Source organism: Brachyhypopomus gauderio, chromosome 2 (assembly GCF_052324685.1).
Source record: "Brachyhypopomus gauderio isolate BG-103 chromosome 2, BGAUD_0.2, whole genome shotgun sequence".
Taxonomy (NCBI): domain Eukaryota; kingdom Metazoa; phylum Chordata; class Actinopteri; order Gymnotiformes; family Hypopomidae; genus Brachyhypopomus; species Brachyhypopomus gauderio.
Window position 1 is genome coordinate 19918719 of NC_135212.1, and position 24209 is coordinate 19942927.

The 24209-nt window shown below is 43.1% G+C and overlaps 1 long non-coding RNA gene across 4 annotated transcripts; it reads left to right on the forward strand.

Annotated features, from left to right (window-relative positions):
• The first annotated feature begins 1963 nt into the window (after positions 1–1963).
• On the forward strand, positions 1964–23978 carry LOC143491234 (uncharacterized). 4 transcript variants are annotated; one of them, XR_013125142.1, is made up of 4 exons: positions 1964–2230; positions 2564–2656; positions 19912–19988; positions 20177–23978. It is a non-coding gene; the product is annotated as an uncharacterized LOC143491234 (long non-coding RNA). The 4 variants fall into 4 exon arrangements; XR_013125144.1 differs by lacking the exons at positions 1964–2230; positions 2564–2656 and adding exons at positions 6818–6955; positions 7144–7196; XR_013125146.1 differs by lacking the exons at positions 1964–2230; positions 2564–2656 and adding exons at positions 15261–15299; positions 15387–15568.
• Positions 23979–24209: the final 231 nt, after the last annotated feature.

Consider the following 24209-nt stretch of genomic DNA (forward strand, 5'->3'; position numbering starts at 1 on the left):
GCCACGTTTGTTCTATACACTTACGGAGCCAAGAGTCTCTAAGGATTGTTAAGGATAACCTACTCTTTGCTTCTATATACAAGGAGCTAAGAAACATTTCAAAACTGGTAAAGGTAAACTCAGTGCATGGGTTGGTTCATTTGGTACATAGTACATTCACTGGTACTTTACGTTTGGCACAAAATGGTCTGATATAAGTCATTAGCAAGTATGCTACAGTTAGCAGATATGTTACAATTTGTAAAACAGAGAAACCTATAGGAATAGGCAGGTGTACCAGCTGCCTGAGATATTCACATTTCATTAAAAAGAAAAGGCAATGTTTTGCTACACTCACAGGAAAAGGTCGCATGAATTCTGGAACAAACGACAAGCACATATGTAAAACTGTCAACATGTCAGCGGTAACCTTTAGAAGAAATATATGAAATTAGAAAAGCAAGGGAATATTTCAGCGCACTGGAGTCTGCTATCATTGCTCATTAGGCAAGACCTTAAAACATCCAGCTCTTTTTGGTTTTTATGGGCCATAACAGCTGAGGAGAGTGTTTGTGGCAGGCAAAAACGATATTCACACCCATGCATGGGCCGAGAAATTGTTCACTTGATTTTACAGTTTAAGAAGGTCAGCGCTGGAGCAGATATTGCTAGCTATGCAGCAGGAGTTGAGGATCCTGAAAGTGAATGATGGACCCTTGGCCTTGTCTGCCAGTAAACAGCTGTCGCGTGCTAAAGGCCTCCTGAGTGACTCCACCTCACTAAACCTTGTCTTCACCCGCCGGCACGCTGCGCTATGTGGCATTTCTGGTTTCCAGCCCTTATTCTGAATTCAGACCATTCACATAATGTGTCAAAACAACAAAAAAAATCACCAGAATCAGCACTCAGAAAAAGTGAAAATTCATGTAATGCAACTTTCAGCAAAAATTCATTATGCTAAAATTTCATTTTAAATAAATTTTGTTTAAAGTTTATAGGATTTCCAATGAATTCTAAATGCTGGCACAGCAAATATACAAAAAGAAGACTTTAAATATAAAATATTTCAGTAGGAAAAGGTCACTTCATACATTGACAATTCAATGTTACATCCCTCTGAATTCATGTAAATATATACATACATAAATGCACAGCATATACAGTATATGGGATGATGGTGGGGGAGGTTTGTAGTGTCTTACCCTCTCATCTTCGTCTTTATTAATCTAATGATATTGTCTTTTGAATTTAACTACACAAAGAATACACCAAGATGTATCATGTTCGTCTCCTCACGTGCAGTCCAGTTTTCTCCATATTCTTCTGTGTTGCGCTCCAGGAATCCCTGCTACCCCTGGGAGAATCAGACTGTGCTATGTGGGCCAATGAGGAGACATCTCCACCCTCAGCTGATAGATAAAAGGAGGAAGCAGAAGGACCCAGCTAGCTCATTTTTGTGCAGCTCTTGTGTTAGTGTGTTTGGAGATTGGTTAGTTATTGAGAGTGGTTTGTACTATGGCTATTTTGTGTATGACTCTGTTGTTTGGTTCTTAACATTGATTTAGCTTGTCCCTTTATGTACTGGTGGGATTTTTTGTGTGTGTGTGTGCGTACCTGTGGCTGCCATTTTGTTTGGGTTGTGGGTTTGTGGTTGTTTGTATATAGGGAGTTTCTTGTTTCACCCTGCTAGTGTAGTTGTGTCTGTTTATTTCTGGTGTGGGTTTTGTTTGTTGTTTTGGCCTGGATCACTTCTGATGTTCGTACCGTTGTGCACTTGTCGTTATATATGTGAATGTGTATATATATTTGTACATATAATACACTGAAGTTTATAAATACTGGTACCCTTGTCTCCTTGTCTTTTCCATGTTTCCACATCCCTGGTACGGCCTCGAGCCTAGACAAGGTCATAACAGTATGCACAAACCAGTCCCCACTTCCAAAGCTGTTGTGTAATTTTTGGTTTCCTGTTTTCTAGAATATTCCCTATTTTCCTGGAATAAACACAGGATTGCTATAGGAATCATTTCTTCAACAGAAAACTTTGCTCATCTCTCTCAAACCAAAGCCATTCGAGTCATCCACTGCTGAGGAGCAGAGCAGTCTCCTCTTCACGCACACTGCCAAGCCGTCGGGAGTTCTGCACACCGCGGGAGACGTTGTGCGTCTTCGGCGGACATATTCACACCTTCAGATCTGCTCAGGCGCTGACAGCAGAGAGTGCTGTCTTCACAGACTACGGGCATCTAAGGTAACTCTAGTGAGGTTTTACATAAAAGTAAATCATTGCGACCATGTTTGCAATGCTTACTGGAGAAATCTGACACCCTGACATCTTGGGTTTGTAGCTGTCCATTGAGGTAGTTCTCAAATAATGGTTTAATCGTACTAAAAAGGTGTAACGTAAAATTTCAAACCGTTAAATAAACATGATGATAAGCTGATCCTTTATCATAAAACAAGAATTACTGTGTCATACTTCGACTTAAACTGTGGATGCTCTCTGCATCGTTTTAGCTTGGGTGGTCTATGTAGACATCCTGACATATTCTTCTTTTACACATGACGTTTACTGAAAAAACAGGTTTCAAGAGTGAGGCTTCATCTTCTGCAGTGCCATCCTACCCTGCTCTGATGATGATGATATTGAGGTGTAGCCCATATTGACTGATCAGAGGTCAGTACAGGAAGTTGCCCTTGTTTGCTCTCTGAACATCTGTGGAAGTGCTACACTCTGTCTAATTAGAAATGTTATTACCAGCCTGGGAGTTGAAGTTAGCACATCTTCTCATTATGTAACACCATCATTATGTAACATCCTGTGTGATTCTAAATCCCATTTCCACTGGCTGATTAAGAAATGACTGTGTTTAATGTCATGAGACATCTTGTCCCCATGAAAGGGCATTCTGTAATCTGACTTGACTTTGCCCTGGGATTAAAGAGGTTAATCTGGAGCAGCTCCGTCTTGCCATGTCTCGTTTCACAGGAACAAATAAGGATTTTTGGACTAAGACAAAAAGTCTAGTGTTCTTAAGCACACACTGAAGAGGCTGTCAGTCGTACTTCTCTTTAGCCTCTTCGACAGCTGTCAGGGCTCAACAAATCCTGTAATGTGGATAACTCTCGATTCAAATAAGGGACTCTTTTTATTGCCTTCCTCAAAATAGTTAGCCAAGGGCAGCAGGAATATGGTGTCAGAGTGGGAGGACTTTGGTCAGGCTCCAGGCTATGAAAGCCTCAGAGGCATGAATCTTATCATGAGCCAAAAACCAATAATGATATTTGCCCTCAACAGCCTGAAGGAAGATACGCAAAACTGAAATTGTGATAATCAGATCTGAAAGCAATATGTGAACAAGTTAAACTTGATTCCCACTTGTGCTCAATTCATAATATGCTCCAGTTTGTTAATTTGCATTTAGTAATAATGAAAAACGCTCACATCAGCCATGAGGTTTTATATTCGCCATTTATAGCAAGTTTGTCATCAGTTTTGTTAAAAATTAAATCTAAGAGCCAGTGCCAAAACCACAAAGATGGAAGAGTGAGAGTGAGAGAGCAAGAGAAAGAGATAGACAGATCAAGATACAAAGATAGAGGAGGGTGGGGAGAGAGAAGAGGGAGATATATATGAGAGAGAGAGAACGAGAGAGAGGGGAGGGAGGGAGAGAGAGTGGGAGAGATTGGGGAGAGGGAGAGGGAGAAAGAGAGAGTGGGAGAGATTGGGGGGAGAGAGAGGGAGGGAGAGAGAGTGAGAGAGATTGTGGGAGAGAGAGAGGGAGGGAGAGAGAGATGGAAAGATTGGGGAGAGAGGGAGGGAGAGAGGGGGAGAGAGAGTGAGAGAGATTGGGGAGAGAGGGAGGGAGAGAGAGTGGGAAAGATTGGAGGAGAGAGAGAGGGAGGGAGAGAGAGACGGAGGGAGAGCCTGAAGCAGTAAAGATGTGGAGTACAGATGGCCAGACCAGTCCAAGCACAGTGCTGGGACCAGAGATACGTTATGTTCCACTTCTTGCTTTTGGATATATTTGAGATATTTGAGCTCTGAAGGGACTTAGCTACAAGGCTGGCTTGGAGATGCTTTGAGGTTGCTGCAATGAAGCAGTCGTGACTCCTGCAGTCTGTTCACACACCCCATTCAGCTCCAGCGTTCTCCAGCGCAGGTGTCCCTGTTTGAACCGAACGGGAGCGACAGTGACATCCACTCGTAACCAGGGTGCAGTGCCTTCACGCAAACTACATCCCGGTTTCTCTGCACTTTCGCACTTTCTAAGCATCATTACACATGCACTTGCCATTTCCTATGACACTACGAGCTGAAAATGGCTGCTATAGGAGTGAACGCTGGGTTATTAGATCGCTATCAACAGGCCTCTTCCCGATGGCATGATTTATGAAGGCTTTATTGCTGTTTGTGTCATTTTATTTGCCTACATGATAGCGCTGTCACATATAAGCGTGATGAAGTTGCCGTAGTGTTCAGGGCGTGTCTGGCGGGATGCTCCTCTGGTGCGTTCACAAAGTTCATCTCTAGTTCTCTGAATACTCACCTCTGTCCCTGTTTCATCACCTCCCTGTGATCTAAACTCGGCTGCATACCCCTGCTCTCAATCCCCCACAATCCCTGTTTTTATAGTTATACTGTTTGTCTAAATTTGTAAACGCATTTAATATTTTAAGCTTTGTTGCCATAAAGGCATTATGGGATGTGAAGTGTGCAGCAGTACCGGAGGGTCGTGTTATTTCCTTATTGCTAAATTAATACATTTAATTTGTGTGTGTGTGGGGGGGGGGGGGGGGGGGGACATCATTAAAATAGTTTCTTAGCATGAAGACTGGGGTTGTGTTCGCATCTGCACAGCATGAATCAGCACATCTAGGTGTGATTTAATTTGAAGGGAATTGCTGTCAGATCCCCTCGAGCGTTCTTCACAGAAAGAGCGGGAGGATGCGTGACCTGCTTCACTCTGAACTGCGGGTGTTGGACTAGGGACTGAGATTGGAATAACAAGGCAATTCCATACACCGTGACCCTCCACCCTCACTCCCTAACTTTATGACCTTTCTCTAGCATGTGAAAGTGCAGACTATTTCCTTAATAAGCCAATAACGGGCTTTAGGTGTCGAAAAATCCGAAAACAATTTCTCCTTCTCGCCGTTTCTCCTTAGCTGTTCACTGAGGTTCTTTAATTTGCGGTAAACATAGCTGTCAGACCAGCTGACAGTCATTGCTGTCTGCTGCTGATAGATGTCTCATTGTCACTGCTTTAATTGGCAGAATGAAATTCCTCCCCAGGCTGTCAGTGCCTCTGATGGCTATTATTAAGATTTAATGCACCATGAGGGGGCCGATAGCAAAGGAAGAACGGGGCCTGGTGTCAAACTGGGAGACCTGTGATGTTCTCATCCCCTAACTTTTCACTGCGACCTATGTACCTAACAAAATCTGCCCACTTGAGTGAATTATATATTTATTAGGCCCGCATTATTTGTTCATTGGAAAATGCTGATATTATTCCCTCCAGCTCCAGCTAAATTACCACTGAGCATAAGGACATAACAATTATAGCCATAATGCTTACAAATTAAGCAATAACACATGAGGGAATGACTCAGATCTTGCTTACCCCTTTTCTAACCATTAAACACAACATTATTCCAATGCTGAGCTTCTTTAAGTGTTCGCTGTAAGCATAATGACTGCTGTGGCATCTCACAGCTCAGATGACAAGCAGCGATGACTGTCACCACAGCGCCCCCTGCTGGTCAGGAGCTTCATTGCAGTCTGTGATGAGCAACAGGATCCCTTATCCCAGCACAAAACGCCACTAAGCCAGAGTCGCCTTGACTTTCCTCCGCTTATAACTCAAAGCAGCAATGAACGTGTGCTCCTGCATTTTTAATGGGCCCAATACAGAAAAGAGGCTGCTTCAGCTGTTTGCACATTGATTTATTTTATTAATGGTCTGAGCTTTGTTTTATATTTGAAAGTACTGAATCATTCATCAAACAACAAAAGGAGTGTCTAAAAATAGCCTGCCCGAATCACCTGTGAATTCAGAGTACCAGATTAATGACTGAGGCGTGGTAACAGATGTTTATCTGTTTGAGGAAGTGAAAGAAACTAATTGAGCTCTGAATTGAGAGGGGGTGATAGCGTGGTTTGGCACACCCCCTTGACAGTCTGGTTTGGCACACCCTCTTGCTCTGGTAAATTACACTTCAATGGAGCAATGAGTGACACTGAAGAATTTCTTCATCTCTGCTTGATTGTGTATGTGCCTCATTAACATGAGGCAAGATAATTCCAGTAGCACCTGATTTAAGCAGCCTACTGTCTTTTTACAGCATGTATGTTAAACACACCATTTCCCAAACTAATGGTGACAGATTATGATTGATTATGTCTGATTGATTATGTCTGATACTGAAAGCACAGTCAAACCGATACCAACGAGGACCATATCCAAATCACATAATGGTGGCCTGCGTTTTGATCCTCCATGAACGCTGAGCCTGTTTTCGTTCAGTGGTGTTTCTTATTTTCCGCCCAAGTAACTCGCAGCTGGCGGAAAGGTACCAAGTTTGCATTTGGAGATGCTGTAATTAAAGAGGCTGTGAAGTGCTGAGCGATGAGAGGGGGGGAGCAGGGATCACATCTCGCATTAACATATTTGAAAGGGAAGAGTGACTAAGCTCAACAGCCTTCAGCTCACTCGATGAGTTCGTGTTTGAGTTTTTTTCAGTTCACTTCAAAAGGAGGAAGTACAGACGCTGCTCTCCCCCTTTACACCGTCCCAGACAGCGGTCTCGTATTTTACTGTTAGGGTTAAAACCTGTTCTTCACACTTGCTGACACACATTACTGGAATAGTATAATTTTAATGTGAATTGCATACAAAAATAGCAACCATAAATAAAATGGTTTTGGCAAGTGTCTTGTCACAAAAGAAGACCTCATTTGCTTTTAATCAGGGTAGGTAAGTGCCGCAGGACTCAAGAGAGATAAAACAATAATTGTATTTGTATTAGGTAGCAGTCTTATCTCTTAAAAGCCTTTCCGAGGTTGGTTCATTTTGAATCGTGGCATTCCTGACATCAACTGTATCTTTCAAATGACCTTTCAAAGGAGGATGTGATAGTGACACTTTGACTCCTCTTCAGGGGCCATGCTGTTTGTCCTGTGTTTGTGAACTGGTATAACAAGCCACCATACAGTAAGAATGATCACTTCCTCTTTACTTCAGAACTGACTGATAATTTACTTTGTTTTCATGTGCCCTTTTCTTATATTTCTCATGTTCATCGACTGTGCCACAAAATGTATACTAACTCTGTTATCTGTATAGTGATTATAAACATTACTTCATGTTTCCTAAAAGAGGTTATCACATAGCTGCAACAGGTATCCTAAGGGGGCCGTATAAAAGTTCTCTTTCGATTTGTGATGCAATTGCTTAGCAGAGTATTTAGTGTCACTCTCAAAGACAGCTCTTTAATCTTCTACCCACAGGGAAAACCTCATTTTAGAACAGAACATGTTCTAGTTAGTCTTTAATGCAGCACAGAGTTAAAGATGCCCATAAATGTTTTAAAGCTACAAACTTTGGGGTTTTTTATGTAATTGTTAGCCCACTGTGTATTTTTCATTTATTTTCAGTAGTTAGCGTCTAGATGTCACATCACATCAGGTTTCCATTATAGCCCTAAATATAAAGTACACGTGGTAACAGTTAATATGGCTATTGTATACCGCTGTTTTTTGAGCGTTCTGACAGTGTTGTTTGACTTCACAAGCTCTGGTTCTATGATTGCCATCTGTGATTTTTTTCATAAGCTTGTAAAATGCTTATATAGTTCATAGTTTGCTGTTTGCTCTTTTTATATTTGGAAGCATTGTTTCTTTTTGTTGTATCTAGCTGGCCAGTATTTTCCAGCAGTGAGCATTCATTTGTGAATACTGGCTGATTGGTGTATTAGTATCCCATGAGCTTTCATTTAGTTTCTTTTCTTTTCTCGTCCCCCCCCCCCCCCCCCCTTTGGTCACTAGCATGGATAAGCCCATTGTTTAACAATAGGGTATTATTTTCAAATAACTGGTGTCGGCTCTTGTGTGTGGTTCGTTATTGCTAATATTTGAAGTATTCTGGTCAGGTAATTCACTGTGTTATTTTGTTGAATGAGTGAGAAGTTTCTGGAAGTCTTGTGTGTATTTGGCTCAAGCGCAGCATTTTCCCTGATTCTTCATCCCATTGCACTTGTGCTTTAACGGATGCTTCAAATGAGGTTGTTTTCCTGTTGTTTTATTTTCTAGGCCAAGCGCAATCTAGCTGTAAAGTATCACATATTTTCACAACCATTACACTAATCTTCGTAGAGCTGTGCAGCTTATAAAAAATATCTCCAGTAATTTTTGGAGTCATCAAAGAGATCACCGATCTCACATTAGAATTCAAGCCTCACATACACTGCCTGCTCTTGATTTATTACATAACAGAACTCCATTAAAAACGATAATGGACACCATTAACCTGCTGTGGATTTGACTTTTCCCTTCCTGTCACCCTGACCTTCAATATGTTTCCCATCCATCACCATTTCCATCCATGACGGAGAGACAAGCTTGTACATAAAACACACACACATAAAAAAACAAAGAATCACTCCACATCACAGACCTGTAAATGCATGGACTAAATTGCTTAAAATTACAGGAGCCATTGATGAAAAATCATGTTGAGAGCTTATTCCAGCAGTTCCAATCAAAGTAATTATGAAATTATTAAACACAATTAAGCCCCCAGTGGTTAGCGCAGCTGCCCCACATGTACGGTCACCCAGGTTGGATTCCCGTCTCAGCCCGTGCTCATGTAGATCCTGCACTTTCCCCCTCATGCTTGTCTGAGTTTTCCTCCCACATTCCAAAGGCTCACGTTAGGTCGAATGACATCACTAAACCTGCCTGGTGTGGATGAGTGCATTTGTGTGCACGTGTGCTCCCTGATGGACCGGCATTTACTCATGCCTTGCACCCTGTGCAGAGTCAGGCAACCCATGACCCTAAATTGGATTGAACAAAAATAGACATTTCTCCATACTTTTTGCATTCCTTCCTTTGGATGTTTGCATCATTTGGCATTGCCACATCTGTTACCCTTGCTATTTTTTGCATGTCATCTACTATTACTATGGCTTGTTATTGATTGTTCATCTGTCCAGATTTTGAGGTCCTCCAGTATCTTAGCTTGGTAGGCTGATATGTCTTGCATATGTCTCTAGATGACCCTTGCTACTTGGTCCTGTTTCTCAACATGACACACCCTGCTTTGACTGACATAGCACAGTGTTTGTTCTTGTGCTGCCTCTGTTCTGTCCTTTAGCTTTTCTTTTCCAGGCATTGGTAGGATGTTGCTATGACAGCCATCAGTGCTATCTGAAATGAAATGAAATGTGCCATATTTGTCAATTGTGAATTTACACCCCAATCGAAATTTGTCCTCCGCATTTACCCATCTGTGCAATTAGAACACACACACTAGTGACTACTAGGGGGCTGTGGTGCACACATGCCCAGAGTGGTGGGCAGCCCTAGCCCAGCGCCCGGGGAGCAGTTGGGGTTAGGTGCCTTGCTCAAGGGCACCTCAGTCATGGCCTCAGGTCTGGGAATCGACCCCACGACCCTCCGGTCACAAGACCAGTTCCCTACCACTGACCATGACTGCCCACCATCTGATGGTGACACATTCCATGGAATGGTTTATTTTGTGTGGTTTGTTGCCACAGTATCTGTGTCATCTGTTTGAGACACTCTCATCATCTTATCCATGGGGCCCATTGCTAGGATGAACCCATGAATGATTTCTTCCCAGCCAGTCGATTGTACATTTTCTAGGCCCATTCTCTTTTTGTAGCTGCTGCATAGCCCACAGTAGGTATTGTCCCCTCATGTAACGTTCTGCGTAGCGCAGAACAGGGAGGCGGACACAAACGCTGAGGAGAGCGAGATTTAGTCAAGGAAATTCCAAAGGCAGTGTCGAAGTAACAGGCGCAAGTCGTATTGGGAGGGCAGTCCATACACGAAAGATACAAAGGCATGATTGCGGACAAGGAAAACAACAAGGCAGGTAAACGAGGGAAGAACAGGCAAAACACACGGAATACAGGAACCACAAAATAGCGAACTCACGAACAGACAGGTAAGACAATGCACAGGTAGAACGAATCACAGGCATGAACAAAACAACCGATAACTAGACCTGGGAGACACAGGGACTAATATACACAGAACTAACTGGGAACAGGTGAGAACAATGACGACAGGGGCGTGGCAGACAATAGGGAATTATCAAAATAAACAAGTAGGGCGGGACAAACAGGCAAGGAACACAGACACGAGGGAACCCGGAGCTAGGAGAGGGGGCGTAGCGGGTTTTTGGGTTTTGATATCAGCAACTTCCTGCTCTTCTCTTGACCAGTTTATTGGTCATTGTTGAATATTTGCCTGGCAAAGTATATGTTTGTAGTGTCTTTTCAGGTGTTCCTGTCTGTCTCAAGATTCTCATGTGCTTGGGGAAGCCCTAATTATCCTTCACAATTCTGATCATGTTTCCTCTTTTAACTATCAACTGACCACACTTCTCTGATTCCAGTCCCTTAATGTAAATCTTGGTCAGTGAGTTAGTACATCATTGGGTCAGTGAGTCACCTTCCACCATCCATGGATGGAAGCTCCATTCCTCAGTATGAATCCATACCCACTCCTATTGATTGTCTGGCTGAGATGGTTCAGAACATGGTTCAGAACATCTTCTGAGTATATCATCTGAGTATACTTCACAGCCACCTGATCAATTGTCTTCAACTTGCCTTTGTACAGATTTAAGCACTACAGTATACGAATGTGTGGCAGCAAGTTATATCCTTTGTTTTGGATATATATCCTTGATTAGTTTGGTCTTAGTATCCTCATAGGCAGCTCTATTTGACAGCATCTGGCCCTTTGAGTCTTTAGTGTTGCTTTGAGTGCCTTTCTGAGGGTGCTCATTTACACGTCCATATGACATCATGGCTAGTATTCCTGAAATGAACCTACATATTGTGTAAATGCAAGTAATTGGTCTGTAGTTGGATGGTGCTTGTACCTTGTTGGGATTCTTTGATTTGTATTAGCCTGCCTAGAGAAATCCACAAATTAGGAGTTTTCTGATTTGTGCTGCCAGGAGGCCATTGTCAGGAATGACACTTGATAGCCTTCTCATCACCACGCCCACATTCCCAGCATACTTAATCACCTCTGTTTCACTTCCTAGTTGCGAAGTATTGCCAACTATGTTGCATACCGAGCACTCCACTATCCTGTTGATTCTCCTGTGTACCGACCTCTGCCTGTTCCCTAGACCTTGCCTACTGCCTAGCCCTCTGGTGCCTTACAGACTCTGCCATCTCATTACGACCTCAGACCGGATTGACTATTCCCAGTTAGCTAACCCTCTTCTATATGTTGCCAGCTCATATTCTCTTATTGTATCGATCTGTCAAATAAAAAGCATTGTGCTTTTGCACAAGGATCCCTCTTCTCATTTTGTTACAAAATATTCAAACTCGATATGGATCCTGCAAAAGCACAAGCCTATCTGGAGTACCAAGGAACCAACATCGCTGCGCTGAACGAAAGAATCACAGGACTTTGATTGGAATGACTAGTAACCAGGAGATTACCATCCTTGCACTCTCGGAGACTATCCATCAAACCACCGCCGCGAAACTTCCTGATGCAATACTCAATGTATTTCATGTACCATCCTGCCCAGTTCCAAACTGAACGCCAAAAGGTACATTTCGTTGTCTCCTTTCTTACTGGGGAAGCAGCCGCCTGGGGAACAGCCCTGTGGACCAGCCCTGTGGACTAGCAAAGATCCTGCTCTGGAATCGGAGGATCAATTCACAGCCCTCATTCGGTCAGTCTTCGATCATCCCGCAGCGGGGTGTGATATAGGCACACAGCTGTGTGAGATACAACAAAGAGGATGTAGTGCTGCCGACTTCGCTCAGGAGTTCCGCACGTTGGCTGCAGGGAGTGGCTGGGGGTAGCGGTCTGTGCGGGACTGCTTTTTTAATCCCGCTCCCGGCCGCTCCCGCTTGTTTTAGTCCCGCTCCTGCCAAAAAATCGCTTGTTTTAATCCCGCTCCTGCCCGCTCCTGCTTGTTTTAGTTCCGCTCCCGGCTGCTCCCACCAAAAAATTGCTTGTTTTAATCCCACACCTGCCCGCCACATACACATTTATGTCGCCCCGTCCGCAATCCTAATATGAATTGAATGGATTAAATTTAGTACTTGAATTTTCTTATGTATTTATTAAAACAGCAATATAGCGATGGATCGCGCTGTCCCATTTCTTACCACAGTCCAAACACATGCCGTCAGGTGACGTACACCAACACTTTCTGATATCTATCACAACAAGCAAATGGTAGACCATCTCTATTAATTACAATGGAATATGACTTTCCTGTAGTTGGCTTAATTGTGGCGTATTCGCCTGTTTTAATTTAATTTTCCACAGCTGAAACTGGTTGACCGTCTACAGTCTACAGCCATTTCTGTATCAAAATGACAAAATGACGCACACTTCATGTTCACGTGATCAGCTGCTTAGCCAATATTTTGAATTAGTTTATTGCTTACTTACTGAATGATTAGTTGTTTTCTTTCTGTTCCTTATGCATGGAAATGATTGCGTTGTTATTATTATAATTTTCTCCCGCTCCCGCCAATAACAATTAAATTCTGTCCCACGCCGCAAGATATTCTGACGGGACCCGCGAGATTACCGCAGGAGTGCAGCTGGGGGGACTCAGCACTGAAGACCGTGTTCCGTCGCAGTTTGAAGGCCGTCCTCCAGGTGGAGTTGGCCTGTAGGAGCGAAGACCTATCTCTTACAGATTTCATTCAAGCTGCTGTAAACATGGATAAGGTATTAACCACTCACCTACCTAACCATGGAAGATCCCCCGTGTCAGCTCCCCGTACTCAGTCACCTAGCCCCTTCGGGGAGACACCCTGTGATGTCCAAGAACCCATGTGGTTGAGTAGATCTCCTCTCACACCTCAAGAAAGGGCCCGTTCAGGAGGGCCTGTGCATCTACTGTGGTAAGGAGGGCCACTTCCGGGTTGGATGCCAAGCTCGTCCATCCCGCTCCAGAGACAGATTGCACTCGCAAGAAAGAGTAAACACACCGTCACTCTCCATAGGTGAGGTCTCAGCTTAATCTGCCTGTACAACTCACCTGGGGTGGTATTACCCATAATTATTCAACTTTATTGGACTCTGGTGCAGGAGGTGACTTCTTAGACACGTGTTTAGCTAATTCACTCCACATTCCCACTGAACCAGTGACTCCCCCACTAAGATTAAATGCAGTAAATGGTCAACCTATTGAAGACGGAATGGTAACAGTATGTATGTCTCCAAGTAGGCTTGTTCCACTCCGAACTGAAACAGTTCTACCTGGTCTCCTCGCCACGAGATCCCATTATACTCGGTTTTTCTTGGTTAAGGACACATGAAATTCAGAGATTTCATGGAGGACTGGAGAACTCACAAAATGGCGACCACAGTGTTTAAAGATCTGTATGCACCTACCCCTCCATTCCACAGCAAGGGAGAGTCCCAACACGCCCCTCTCTGGAGTTGTTCCTGAACAGTATCAGGAATATATTGATGTATTTAATAAAAATCATGCCAGTCTACTACCCCCTCACAGACCCTGTGACTGTGCTATCCATTTTCTCTCCAACCTTACCAAAAAGATCCAAGCCATACCTGCTCTCTCGTCCCGAGCAGGGTTGCAACTACATACTTTCTGAGGTGTATGGAAACATATTATCGGCGCCCCCCACACTCCACCCCCTACCCCCACCAACTCGGCAAATAATTTTCTGGCATCAATTTGGCGCCCCCTCTAGTGCAGCGCCCATATGCCTCGCATACGCTGCATACCCCATTTTTGCGCCACTGGTCCCGAGGATGCTGCAATGGAGTTGTACATCAGTGAAGCCCTTCACAAAGGGTTCATCTACCCATCCACGTCTCCAGTGGCTGCCGGGTTCTTCTTCGTGGAGAAAAAAGGAGGTGGGTTATGTCCCTGTATAGATTACCGCATACTGAATACTGTCACCTCCAAGTATGCTTACCCTCTTCCTTTCATCTCAGCTTCACAACAGCATTTAATGGGGGCAACTGTTTTCACTAAGCTGGACCTGAGAAGCGCTTACAATCTGACCACTACGAATACCTGGTGATGCCCTACGGCAGGTATCACCAAATGGCGGACCGCGATCCGGATCCGGACCCGAACGCCGTCCTGTCCGGACCCAATCACATTCCTGATTAACTCGATATGGACCCAAATGCCAAAGAAATTTTAACGGGAGACTATATTTTAAACCGGAGATTTTATTTTCAGACGAGTGTTACGTTCACCACCCATTTGAGTGTTACGTTCGCCCCCCCCCCCCCCCGGTCAACAACTTTCGTTCGCCACCACGGACCCGGACCTAAGGTCTGAGCTAACTGCCAAAAATGGACCGCGGAAAGATTTAATTGATTACCCCTGCCCTACGGGTTATCGAATAGTCCATCAGTGTTCCAAGCCTTTATGAACGATATCTTCCGTGACATGATTGATTGATTTGTCTTTGTATATATAGATGACATCCTGATTTATTCCCCTTCGGTCACGGAACATGTCCAGCCTGTCTCTGCTGTCTTATAACGTCTGTGGGAGAATAATTTGTACGTGAAAGCAGAGAAATGTGAGTTCCACGTCTCCACTGTCTCGTTCCTTGGCTGCACCCTTTCACCGGGTCAAATTCGTATGGATGCAGATAAAGTAGATGCTGTGACGAACTGGCCTGTACCTTGTTCGACAGGTACATGCAACTGGCCTGCAACGGTTCTTGGGGTTCGCGAACTTCTACTGTCGATTTATTAGGGGCTTTTGGTTCTCACTGACCTCCTGAAAGGGGGGGTAAACGTCACTTTGTGTGGTCCTCCAAGGAGCACCAAGCTTTCAACACATTAAAAACTGCATACACCTGAACTCCCATATATTAACCTCCCAGATCCTAAACTTCCGTTCATAGTCGAAGTCGACGCATCAGAGGTGAGCGTGGGCGCTGTTCTGTCCCGATGTTGTTTCCCTGCGCTTACTTCTCGAGGAAGTTAAAACCTGCAGAAGTTAGAGAAATCCTGGCTATGAAACTAGCACTAGAGCAGTGGCGTCATTGGCTGGAGTGTACACGGACCACAAAAACCTTGAGTACGTAAAATCCGCCAGATGTTTGAATCCGTGTCAGGCAAGGTGGGCTCTGTTTTTCTCCCAGTTTCAATTCTCAGTGTGTTACAGGCCCAGTTCCAAGAACACCAAGGCGGATGCTCTCTCTCGGATCCACAAAAGAACACAGAGTGATGGGGCACCGGTGCACATTTTGAAAGACTCTTGCTTCTCCGATCTCATACGCCAGGATATACAGGATGAATGAGACGTAGCGTTACGCACTGACCCCGGTCCTGAAGGCTGCCCCGAAGGTAAGCAATACATCCTGGTGTCATTACGAGGGCGGATCCTCCAAATCGCCCATGGCAGGGACAGGACACCCAGGCATCTTACGAACCAGTCACCTCATCACTCAGAAATATTGGTGCCCGTCGTGGGAGGAGGACATCCGCGACTAAGTGTGCTCGGTTTATTTATTGATTTATTTATTTATTTATTTTGGTATTTCACAAAACCATAATTATACAAAAAGCCGTTGGTCTCTTTAACCAATAGGCATAGATCACATCAGGCCCAGGTGCTGCCAAGATCTTTATGTTTGTGACTTGCTCTTGGACATCTGATGTTGGGATAATGACTTATTGCTCAGGGAGATTATGCTGCTTCTTATTCAGTTCTTTTAACCACTGAGCACAAAAGCTATGTGAAAGCAATTTCTCTCATATGTTCTTTTAGTTATATTCAGTTTTAACTCTTGGTGGATCCAGAGTCAGGGTTGTGTAACTGAGAGGATAGCCTGCTTTGGATGGCTCTTTAATGAAAAGAGGATTTATCTCTGTTGGCCACTGTTTCTTTCATGCATCTCTACAGTCATGTATCTCTGATTGGCAGTGCTGTTATCTTTTGTCTTGCAGACTCCAGGGCTTCTCTTATGTGCCTATCATATTTCTTCTGCAGCCAAGCACGATCTTTGATCTTTATACCCTTCTGTCAGCTTGCAGATTTCCATTGGAGTTGTCTTTATCGTTGCTTCCTGTTTATAAGGATGACATCAAAGGAGGCCTGTGGTTTCTGTATCTGTATCTGTAGCCAACCGTCTCAAACATCACTTCTCTTTAGGAAAAAAATTATTATACATGTGATTAGTGTTGTGTTCATTGCTAGCATAATGTCTGGTGGTAACTTATCTGGTTTCTTGTATTTCACAGATTCTGGTATTTCCCTCATATGTTTAGCATAGATTGTTTTATTTGGACTTTGGCATTTCCCCTTTAATATCTATACTAGTGCTGGGTTATTATCCTACTCACTAGTATCATGTTGATCAGCACACATTTTGCTTGATTGTGCTTATAACCTCAAGACCGTGGTCATTTCCAGGCCCCTCCTTTTAGTTTTGCTACTATAGATAAGCCTGCCAGAGTCACATGCTAATCACTGGCACATGTGCTATATATATATGGATGTTATGTTTAAACTGATGTTTGCACACTTGCATACCTGTATTTTGTATCCTGGTTATATACTCCTACAAAGACAATTCCATAAAAGCACCTAAAAGATGGTCTGGCTTGCCAGTGGATGTGCTGAGGCCATGGATGGATGTGCCAATGCCACCAGCGAACGTGTCTATGCCGACGCTGACTTCTACCTGAGGCTCAACATCCACATTGGAGGGACTGTGACTACTCTGCCCAGAAATTGAACTATAAATATGGACTAGCTGGGCCGTCCAATGGAGGATGGGTTCTCTTTTGAGTATTGGTCCTCCCAATATTTCTTCCTAAGTAGAAAAAATGCCTAGGGTGTTTTTCCACTGTCGCCCCTGGATTAATCATTAGGGATCTGGACCCATGCGCTTGTAAAGCTGCTTTCGTGACAACATGTGTTGCAAAAAGTGATATAAATAAATGATATACTTCCATCAACAGTATAAGCTCTATAGACACACTGCTCCAAAGACATTAAGGTACATTTAATTATATTTATATTAGTGCTGTCAATTCCAGGTGCCGCGATTAAAAGTCCTCACCAGGATTTTGCTCAGGCTTCCTGGATTGTGTTGATTCCACTAATTTTACCTGGATTGCTAATTAGAAAATCTAGCAAGCTTGAGCAAAATCCTGGTGAGGACTTTTAATCGCGGCACCTGGAATTGACAGCACTAATTTATATACTTTAGATTCCAAGTGTAATTCTTTCTAATGTGTATATATACACTATATTGCCAAAAATATTCACTAACCCATCCAAATGATCAGAATGAGGTGTTCCAATCTTTTCCATTGCCACAGGTGTATAAAATTAAGCACCTAGGCATGCAGACTGTTTTTACAAACATTAGTGAATTCCAGCATGGAACTGTCATAGGATGCCATCTGTGCAACAAATACGGTCATGAAATCTCCTCAATCCTAAATATTCCACAGTCAACTGTCAGCTGTATTACAAGAAAATTGAAGTGTTTGGGAGTGACAACAACTCTGCCATGAAGTGGTAGGCCATGTAAACTGATGGAGCAGGGTCAGTGGATGCTGAAGCACATAGAGCAAAGAGGTCACTAACTTTTGCAGAGTCAATCACTACAGGTATCCAAACTTTATGTGGCCTTCAGATTAGCTCAAGAACAGTGCAAAGAGCTTCATGGAATGGGTTTCCATGGTTGATGCAGCTGCATCCAATCCATACATCACCAAGTGCAATGCAACACGTCAGATGTAGTGGTGTAAAGCACGCCGCCACTGGACAGTTTGGAGCTGGCCCCTTCCTCTTCCAACATGACTGTGCATCAGTGCACAAAGCAAGATCCATAAAGACATGGATGGCGGCAGGCCTGCACAGAGTCCTGACGTCAACCCGACAGAACACCTTTGGGATGAATTAGAGCGGAGACTGAGAGATAGGCCTTATCGTCCAACATCAGTATGTGACCTCACAAATGCGATTCTGGTAGAATGGTCAAAATCTGAATAAACACACTCCTAAATCTTGTGGACCTCCTACACCTTGTGGACAGCCTTCTCAGAAGAGTTGAAGCTGTTCTAGCTGCAAATGATGGACCAACGTCATATTGAACCCTATGGATTAGGAATGGGATGTCACTTAAGCTCATATGTGAGTCAAGGAAGGAGAACAAATACTTTTGGTGATATAGTGTATATCAAAATTGTCCTCTGCCTCCATTACATTAGATCATTTATTTTGTGGATTCACTGGCCAGGCTTGATTTGTCATTTGATGATCATGTGCTTCTCCGATGGCAGCAGCCTCTCAACTACCTGAACACAGAGCTGTTTATCAATGGCTGCCATGCTAGCAGCCACTGTGCAATGGTTTACTGGGACTATACAAAAAAGGCTCTAATGTGCAGAGTGACATCTATGATGGATTCGAGCCCTTTGTGCTATTATGCTCTATGTCCAGGCTCAACTGCCCCATAAATCTGCTTGTGCCTGATTCCACACACACACATCTGCAGTAAAGGCACAGAGAACTAGCTGCATGTTTAAGGCACACTTCCATCTATCTTATTCTGTGAAATATCATTACCACTGCTTTGACTGTCACTAAACGTCTGACACAACCTCAAATGTGGTTTGATTTAATGCTATTAAAAGGTTATAGCAGTATTATTTTAATTAATAATAACAATAATTATTGTTATTGTTGTTACAAAGTATTCCACAGTTTTTGTTTAATAAGGACTTAGTATGACACAGTTCACATAAGCCAATATTTTTGATAACGCTAAATGCAAATTTCAACTAATTAATCTGATGAATCTCAAGACGGGGTTTCCATAGCAAAATATTTATACAGATTTAAACTTAATTGCATTTGTTAGAAATTTAATTGCCTGTAAAGTTTAATCTTTCCCCTCATTTCAAGGGCAAAATCAATGTGAGCTATAATTGCTTCGTGATTCTTATTTGCACTATAAACTTCTTTAATTTACCGTATCTAATTCTTTTGAATGTACTTCATCTGCTTAGGCAGACAGCCTTGACTCTATGGCTCATGCTTGCCCTAATGACCAGCAGAATATTCCAACACTTCGAAAGATGTGCAGTTCAGTGGTTTTTAAATGAGCAATCCTTACACATCCATTACGATACAGCATACAATTATGGTCATCAGCCGTAATCTGAAGCACAGTATTTTCATTTGATAGAAAAGCCACTGCTTCAGAAATGTGCCCTATACCTTTTGTAATGAACCAATTACGCTGTAATGACTCCAGTAACAATTTAGAATTCTTGATTCCCTCATCTCTCTCTCTCTCTTTCTCTATCTTTATCTATCTTTCTACCTACTGGGCCCTCGTTCTCATTAAAGTTTCATATTGATCACCACACATTATGTTTGATTAGTCCTATACCCTTTATTTCGTCCATGAACTGTATAAGCTCTATAAACTCTGCCCCAAAGTTAAGCAATCAATTGTCACCTTCAGCTTGTGCCAAGATACAATTAGTCCTGTAGCATACTGAGATGTTAGCAGCAACACGCTACAGACTAAGCTAAGGTTTAGACTTGAACATAGTTGAAGGTAATGATGTAACTTTACTGTGTTTGCCATGCCTTTAAATATGAAATAAAGTAATATAAAATAATAAAGACTTCATGTCACAGGACTTCTGTTTTGACTTTGCAGATACTACGTCAATCCTTCTCCAGTTCTGTATATTAACAGAGTTCCTGTCTCTGCTGATCGTCTACAAGTACAGCCAAGTAAGAGACATGAATACGTACAAACATAAAGCTTAATTCTGCTTTTCAGAAAATACTTTTTTCTTGTGTAATGAAGATCCAGGTCTACGTGTGCAAACATAGGTCAAACTGCTACTCCGGACTTGGTAATGTGATCTGAACAGTGAATTAAATATTGAAATGGTTAAGAAATATTTATAAATGTGTAGGAAATGATTCCAGGTATGCTGCATCTTGAGGCTACAGGGCAGTATATCTCCATGGGCTATGCTCTTTTGGACTGAGACGATGTTGTGATTCCTGGGATCTACTGAAGCGACTCCTCCAGCTTGGGGATCACCAGAGCCTGCATGTCACCACTGGGACAACGTTTGCGATGGCATTCCCCAATCTCTCCATTTGTTTGGTATTTCATGTACCTAAATTCCCATTTAGGATGGCCACACATGAGCTGGCAAAGGTTGTTTTATTCAACAGTCTGGACTGGGGAGACAAACTAAAAAGCCACAGATACACACACTTCTCCACCGCACACACAGTACGAGCTCCTTTTATAACCATATACTGATATGACTACACTCTAGTCCTTTTTCCTCAGGCAGGCAGACAGGCTCTGTTTGTTGCTAGATAAGCAGTTACAATGTCATTACCAAGTATTCAGGTCATATCTATTCTAATGCTAATCACTAGCATCCTACCACTCTTTTATGTGTTGGTGACATAACCACAAAAGTCATGAAGTGTTAGCAGTTCTTGTGAACTCTACATGAACCTCTTTACTCTGTGATCCCATTAATAGGTGAATATAAAACTAGGAATCAATGAAAATTTTTTTGTGTATATACTTTGTGTATACTTTCCCCACCTGTATCTGTGACTATGTGGAATAGTCTCATGGACTGTTTGCACAGGTGGCAAGTTGTGTATCGAGTGTCCACGGTGTGTAGCTGCAAAAGCAGTACAACCCAGGGTGCACACTTTTATGGGAAGTTTGTTGGCTGCTCAACCATTGGAGATATTACCTCCACAGACTAAGCTAAGACTGTAATAATTTAACTAAATGCCGGAGTTGCTGCCACACTCCGGAAATGTTTATAATTTTACCTGTCCTGTATATGTCCTCATACAGAGCTAATTTTCCCTGTTTCATTTCTCCACATGGCTGCCCGCCTGCTTGAGGAATAATGAGATGAGGAGACCAGCGATCCATCCTGAGCCAGCCACCTCCTGCCTAACCGGATGCATACATCATGATGGACATTATTACATATTTTTCCTTTTCTTTCTCTTCTTTCTGTCTAAATTGTTGTTGTTGTTGTCATGGTGACCGGTGTCGGCCAGAGGAGGATGGGTTCCCCCCCTGAGTCTTGGTTCCTCTCAAGGTTTCTTCCTCATGCAAAAAAACTAGGGAGTTTTTCCTTGCCACTGTCGCCCTTGGCTTGCTCACTGGGGGCTAGGACTCGGCACTTGTAAAGCTGCTTTGTGACAACAACTGTTGTAAAAAGCGCTATATAAATAAAATTTGATTGATTGATTGATTGAGATATTAGCCATTGACTTGTGCTAGAGAAGTCTCCCAGTGATGGGAGAGAAAACATATTGTCACTGATGTGTTTTCCAAGTTTTCCCAGGCCTATCCCACAGGGGTTCAGAAGGCCAGCACTGTAGCAAGGATTTTGGTAAAGAAGTGGTTCTACGTTTATGGGGTTCCCAAGAGAATTCACTCCGATCAGGGTAGGAAATTTGAGGGAGCATTGCTGAAACACCTTTGTCAGCTTTACTCAATTGAGAAGAGCCGGTCTAGCCCATACCATCCCGAAGGTAATGGTCAATGCGAACATTTTAATCGCATGCTACACGACCTTCTTAGGACTGTGCCTTCTGATAAGAAGAGACCGTGGCCACAGTAATTGTCCTCTGTCTTGTTTGCATACAACACCACAGTTCATCAGTCTACCAAACATTCACCGTATTAGCTGATGTTCGGTTGCAAGCCCCATCTCCCTATTGATGCACTCCTGGGAGTTGAGATGGAGTTGTCCGGTACCTGAGAGATAGATGATTGAATACATATACAACAGGAAATGTTGGCTGGAATGTATGCTCATCCAGGAAAACATCTAAAGGTAGCTACAGAGTATAGGGCTCAACATACCCATCCTCTTCCTATCCTCCCTGCGGGGACACGAGCGTACCGACGTAACCACCCTCTTGGGTGTTATAAGATCCAGGACGAGTGGGGTCCTGAGGAATATGCAGTGGTGCGGTGTTTGGATGAAGTTGGGATGCTATATAAGATAAGACGTTGTAGTGACCCTGGAGTAGAATTAAACCTTCATCGGTCAGAGTTGCCACATGTTGGGGTGCTAGATGTAGGGTGCCTGGTGGAGTCAGTGCAGCAGAGGATAGGTGCAGGACCATCCCAGGATGAAGGGGATATAGATGAGGAACCAGAGGAGATAGTGTTGGTTCCTGAGATGCCACCTCAGGTGTGCAATAGGAGGGTGATAGAGACTCCTACCACATGTCAGTTGTTGCCTTCATTAGTAGCACAGTGCCCACCCAGGATGTAGTGGACGAACTACCCGAGGCTGCTAGGAGTATAGAGAGGGGAGTATTGCAAGATCCGGTAGGATACTTGGGTGAGCCTGTGAGACGATCAACTCGGGGTACAGCCGGGCATTACTCAAACCCTTTTCACCTACCAAAGTCAGCAGTTGGGCAATGGGGAAAGGTTGGAGAGCACAACTCAAGTGGGAGTAAAGTCTGTTCAGGACATTGTTAGGCAATGGCTGTAATGTTTGCCATTGGACGTAGCACTGGACTGCCCTAGGTAGCACTGGGCAGTGCCTACATGTATCTGTACATGCACAGAATTGGGAGTAATATAAAGGAGCGTGTACGCCAGGAGCTGCTAGAAGATACCCGGACTAGACTGGTTACAGTCATTTGGGTATTGCTTAGCCTTGGCTAAGGGAGTCCACACATGTCCTTGCTATCAAAGTACATGCAGGTCGTCCTGTGGGGGTTTCAGCCACTGTTTTTCCCATATTAAATTATATATAAATATATGTTTTTATTTCCAATCTATCGTCGAGCAGAGCGTGTGTAATCCTGCCATTTAAAGGTAGTGATCCACATGGTGTGAGTGGAGGGAGTTCTTGAATTCATTTATTGTTCTTTCTTTAGAATTTTTATATAGAATAATAAATTGGTTGGCAAGGCATCATTTATATACACATTTTCCTTTTTGCTGTATCTGGCAAGTTGTTTTGCTTTTGAGTCTATGTGTATTTCTATTATTTGTGTTCTTTGCTCTTTTTTTCTGTCACGTTCGCTGTGAAAATAACTGGCTCAGATGCTATGAACTGTGCAGTGAAGTGGATGATTTTGTAGTGCATTGTAGTGAGTTTATAAATATATTAATACTGGTGATCAGCATAATTATTTAGTTTTTATTTTTCCATTATCTATTTTTTTCCCTTTTCTTTTCGTTTTGGTTTAAATTTGTTTGTCTGTGGGGATTTCATCTACGTTTCATAGAACGTAGATGACAGATCAAAAGAATAATCTAAGTAAATGTAACATTTTAAAGGAAAAATATGTTGATTCACAGGGTCAACAAATCCCAAAGAAGGTTGGGGCAAGTAGCAATAAGTGGCTGGAAAAACTAAATTGAGCATATAACTGTCAGGAATGACACCTGATAGCCTAACTGGACACACCTGTCACTCCTTACCACACCCTGCTTCCCAGCTATACTTATACACCTCCGTTTCACTTCCTGGTTGGGAAATATTGCCAACTATGTTGCGTACTGAGCATTTCACTATCCTATTTGCTCTCCTGTGTCTCGACCTCTGCTTGTTCCCTAGACCTTGTCTCCTGCCGAGCCTTCTGGTACCTTTCGGACTCTGCTACCTCGTTACGACCTCGGACTGGATTGACTTCTCCCAATTGGATACATGAGCTATCCCTCACATATTGATTGCCAACTCTCATTCTGCTGTTGTATCGATCTGTCAAATAAAAAGCAGTGTGCTTTTGCACGAGGATCCCTCTCCACCTCCTCATTGCATTACAATAACGCATTACAATAATAATTGAGCTGGAAGATCAATTAACACTAATTAGGTCAATTGACATCATGATTGGGTATAAAAAGAGCTTCTCAGTGTCAATGTCTCTCTGAAACCAAGATGGTAAGAGGATCACCAGTTCCACCATTGTTGCGCAGAATGG